The following is a 4848-nucleotide window of genomic DNA, read 5'->3' as shown; positions in this document are numbered from 1 at the left end:
CCTCAGTAGATGACCTGCATAGATAAAGCTCAGCCAGAGGAAGTGGAGGAAGGGAGTTTGGACACCAGAAGGGAAACAGAAAGGACCTCCACATACCTGCTGGGGAATTGAATGCAGGGCTTTTGCACCGAGCTACATCCCAATCCTTTTTTAAAATTTTGAGACAGTGTCTGGCTAACTTGCTAAATTACCCAGGCTGGGCTTAAATTTGTGATCCTCCTGCCTCAGCCACCCAGAGGGCTGAGATAGGACAAGCATACACCACCAAGGCAGCTAGAGAAGAGGACTGGAATGATTTGGCCAGAAAGATGGGGAAAAAAGAGGGGAGGTGTGGCAGAAGATGAGAGAAGATGACGCTTCTAAAGAAGCCAACACCGGAAGACCTGAGTAACAGGAACAGCTTTGATCCTGGGGCTGCGGAGGACCTGGCCACAAATCCAGGTCCGTCCCTGCACTGGGGCTCAATCCCGAAGCCCAGCCCCTCCAGCTTTTCTCCTGGGGTGCTGGTCTCCAGGGACAAGGGTGGTGGCTGAGAGGCTCACAAGTCCTGGCCCACAGGACTCCACGAGAATCCACTGGAGGTCAGGAGACCGGAGTGGACCCGGGAGCTGAAGCTGATGCTGCCATCCTGGCACCTCGTGGACGGAGGTGGGTGTGGGGACCCTGCGCCAGTCCTGTGAGCCTCCAGGCCTCTGGGCACTTGGCACCCGCTGGCTCAGCAGCCACCTCCACCTGCCGCAGGTATTTTGAGCAGAGCTTCTGGGCGCTGCTTCCCAGAAATCTGCTGAGTCTGGGGAGTCATCTCAGGTCGGCGGGAGAAGAGAAGGTTTGGGGAACCCAAGCTCACATGGGACCCAGGGAGCGGTGGGAATGGTAGGGTCAGACAGCCCCCCTCAGGCCTACCCCGACCCTTTACAGATAGCAACCCTGGACCCAGCACTGATCTGCCTCAATTTCCCCTTCTGCAAAATGAGGTTCTTAGCAACCAGGCATAGGTTGTGCATATCTGTAACCTTAGTACCCAGGAGGCTGAGGCAGAAGGATCGCCATGAGTTCAAGGCCAGCCAGCCTGAGCTATATAATATGACCCTGTCTCACAAAACAGGGAGGGTGGAGAATGTCTTTCTTTCTTTTTCTGGTACCAGGGATCGAACTTGGGACCTTGCACTTGTGAGGCAGGCAGCGGAAACACTGAGCTAAATCCCCGGCTCTCCTTTGTTTTTGTTTTTTTTTGTGGTGGAAAAGTGTGTAACATAAAAAGCACCATCTTAGCTATTTTAAATGCACAGCTCAGTGGCATCAAGCACAGCTGTCACCACTGTCCACTTCAGAACATCCCATTGTTACAATAGGAAGCCCTGTCCCCACGGTCACCCATCCCCTTCCTAGCCCCTGCACCCCTGAGTCCACTTCGTGCTTCTGGAGTCGCCTGTCCTGGACGGTTTCTGTCCGTGGAGCCCACACTGTCCTCCGTGTCTGGCGTCTCACTGATCATGGTACCCTCAGGGTCCGTGCACACTGTGGTGAGGGTCCCAGCCTCGCCCTTGTCCTGACTGAATGACTTCCTGGCGTGGGGATGACCCCGTTGTGTCCCTCTGTCCATCTATGGACACCTGAGCTGTTTACACTTTTTGGTTGCTGTGAACCGTGCTGCCACAAACGTTTCCGTGGTTCATGTCAGTACAAAATCTATCTCATTTTCAAGTGTGGATTTCAAGAAATGAAGTTGATGGGCTGGGGATTTAGCTCAGTGGTTCTGGAGCCTGACTCACAAGTGCAAGGACCCGAGTTCGATCCCCAGTACCAAAAAAGAACGAAATGAAGTTGAAACGGGGGTGACGGCACATACCTGTTACCCCAGACACTGGAGAACCTGAGCATGGGTAACTTAGTGTCTCAGCAAGACCCTAATCCAAAATAAAAATAAAAAGGGCTGGGGATGGAGCTCGGAGCAAAGGCCCTGGGTTCAATTTTCAGTACTGAGGAAAACAAAGAAAGGAAAAAGAAATGAAGTTAGGCTTCTTGTTTTTCCCTTCCCTGGTCTCCAATGTGAGACCCCTGTTCCTTTGGCAGTGCCGGTGGCCTGTTCCTCATTTCCAGAGCCCTAGGGCTGCCCACCTGTGAGAAATCTCCTCCAGGACCCCGTTTCCAGACCGCTGGCCCCACTGTCTCTTCCTTGAATGGAGGTGAAATTAGCATCATGTGCATGTTACACGCTACCCGCTATGGGCTGTCCTGTGGCATTTAGTGTCCCCAGACCCTGAAGCAGTCAACCCCTCAATGCCTGTGAGGGTCCCTTGTGAGGTGCACTGGGGGATCCATCCCCAGCTGCCCCCTGAAAGCCTGGCCAGGCTGGAGTGGGCAGAGAGCGCTGGATTAGAGGCAGCTGGGCGAGGAGGCTGGAGTTCCTGATCACAGGGGCACAGGCTGCCAGCAGAGGCCCTACTCGGAGGCAGAGGATGAGCCAGAGAAGCCCAGCAGGCAGCCAGGGGACGGGAGAACTCGTGTGGCATCAGCTGACAGTCGGCTGTGAGGCTCCAGGCCAGGAACGCTCATTTCTGTTCCCCCAGGGACGCTTCTGGCCTTGGCCACCTGCCCGGCTGCAGGGCCAGGCCTGGCACCTCTTCCTAGGGCTGGCTGGGAAGGAGGTGGGGGGCCATGTGGCAGGGACAGGGCTTCTGGTCCACTCTACCCAGACCCAAGGCAGGGCTTAGCCACTTGAGGTCCTGCCTGGTGATCTGGGGCTCACAGGAGCCTTTGAGCCTGGTTCTTCCTCTCTGTCACTAGGGACTAAGAATAGCACAAACTTTTAGTTCAGCTGCTGCCCGGAAAGGGCCTGGCCACCCTACGGTGCTCCCGCGCCTTCCCTGAGCCGGACTTGGCTAAGTCTCTACCACCTCGAGATAATTTAGGTAAACTGTAGTCATTTCTCTAAGACTGAAAGGAGTCTGCATACAATAGGTATTTAATAAATACCTCAGCCTCAGGTGGGGTGTGTTTCACAGATGGAACTTTCCCCTTCCCACCTTCCTTCCTTCCTTCCTTCATATGTGATGGAAACAACCAACCAGGGCCTTTGCACTGAGCGCCATCCCCAGCCCTTTTTGTATTTTTTTGAGACAGAGTCTCCCTAAGTTACTAAGTTGCTGCGGCTGGGCTGAAACTTGGTGATCCTCCATCCTTAGCCTCCCAGAGTGCTGGGATAACTGGTGTGCACCACCATACCCAGCCTTCCCAGGCCTTCCCCCTTTTATGTATTTATTTTTTGGGGGGTACCAGGGATCAAACTCAGGAACTTGCACTTGCGAGGCAGGCACAGCACCACTGAGCTAACTCCCGGCACATAGCCCCTTCATCCTTTTTTTTTTTTTTTTTTTTTTTTGGTACCAGGGATCGAATTTGGGTCCTTGAGCTTGCAAAGCAGGTGGTGGAACCACTGAGCTAAATCCCCAGCCCTCATCCTATTTTCATAATGCGTGCACCCCTGAGTATTCCAGAGTGCCCATGATGTGGGCATATGCCCTGGAGCTGTCCACCTGCCTCCTACCTCTGCACCTGCTCATCAGCATGGTATGTGGGCTCCCTGGCTGCAGCCAGCAGATCTCTGAGGAGTCCCGGAAACCTCTACAACCTGGCACTGCGTGAGACCAGAGTCCCACAGAGGAGACAGGGTCTCATATGAAGCCCAGGCTGACCTCGAACTTGTGATGACTTCCTGCCTCAGCCTCCTAAGTGCTGCGATTAGGACTACAAGCCTGTGCCACCATACTGGGCTCGGAAGAGCCTGAATCTTGCTCCCTCAAATGCGCTGTGCCCAGGGGTCCCCCATGTCCTAATGCTCCTGTTGGATGCCCCAAGTGGAGGTGTGACCGTACTGGTGGTCCAGGTCCGGCTGGATTCTGAAATCTGGTCTCTGGAAAATTCCGAGGCCTGATTCCTGCCACAAGGAGCTCTACTAGCCCCTCCTCATGCATGATGTTATGTAACTTTCGGGGATTAGTCCTGAGCTGGCCAGAGGCGGCCATGCAGGTTACATCCAGGGCTGCCCCTTCCTGATGGCCCTGGGTCTCAGCGTGCTGTCCTGGGAAATGGGGATGAGGGAGTTGTGGCAGCACAGAAAAAGGGGCTAAATTGCCAGGCACTCAGACATGCCACTGACTCAGGGACATCTCCATTTTGTGCCCTATGCCACAGGTCACAACCCCCACTGCCCACACCCCCTTTACAGTCTTTTTTATGTTTTATTTTGATTTTGAGAGAAGGTCTTGCTAAGATGCCCAGGTGAGACTAGAAGTTGCGATCCTCCTGTGCCAGCCTCCCAGAGAGCAGAATGACAGGTGCGGGCCGTTGCTCCTGGCCCCACATTCCTCTCAGCGCTGACTTGCCCACATGTGTCACAGCCTCACCCCTGCCAGCTCCAGGCCTCTGGGGACCCACACGCCCAGCCCTTCCTCCTCCTCTCCTGATGCAGCCCCAGCAGTTCTGGGCTTCTTTTCTCTGAATACTGCCGTCGCTCCCCAGGGCCCAAGGTGACCAAGGGCCACATTATCTGTGGGGCTCAGGAACCATCTGCAGAGAGGACCCACAGTTAGACTTTCCAGACCACTAGACTTTGGAGAGAGCCCTACATGACACCCTCAGGCATCCCTGTTCCCTGGGAGGTCTCCCAAGAGAACCCGGCAAGGGCTCCAGCCTCAGCTTCCTGCTGGGTGAAATGGGCGCAGTGAGTCCCCAGGTGCAGGATTGAACGAACCAACGGGCCTCGAGCGACTTGTCACTGGCCCGTCTGTCCCCAGCTAGGGTGTCCCGCCTACCCGATCCCCCGAGCACCCGCCACTCCCCGAGGTG

Source organism: Fukomys damarensis, unplaced genomic scaffold (genome assembly GCF_012274545.1).
Source record: "Fukomys damarensis isolate Sample0158 unplaced genomic scaffold, DMR_v1.0_HiC HiC_scaffold_37, whole genome shotgun sequence".
In the NCBI taxonomy this organism is placed as follows: domain Eukaryota; kingdom Metazoa; phylum Chordata; class Mammalia; order Rodentia; family Bathyergidae; genus Fukomys; species Fukomys damarensis.
This window is presented reverse-complemented; position numbering follows the sequence as displayed.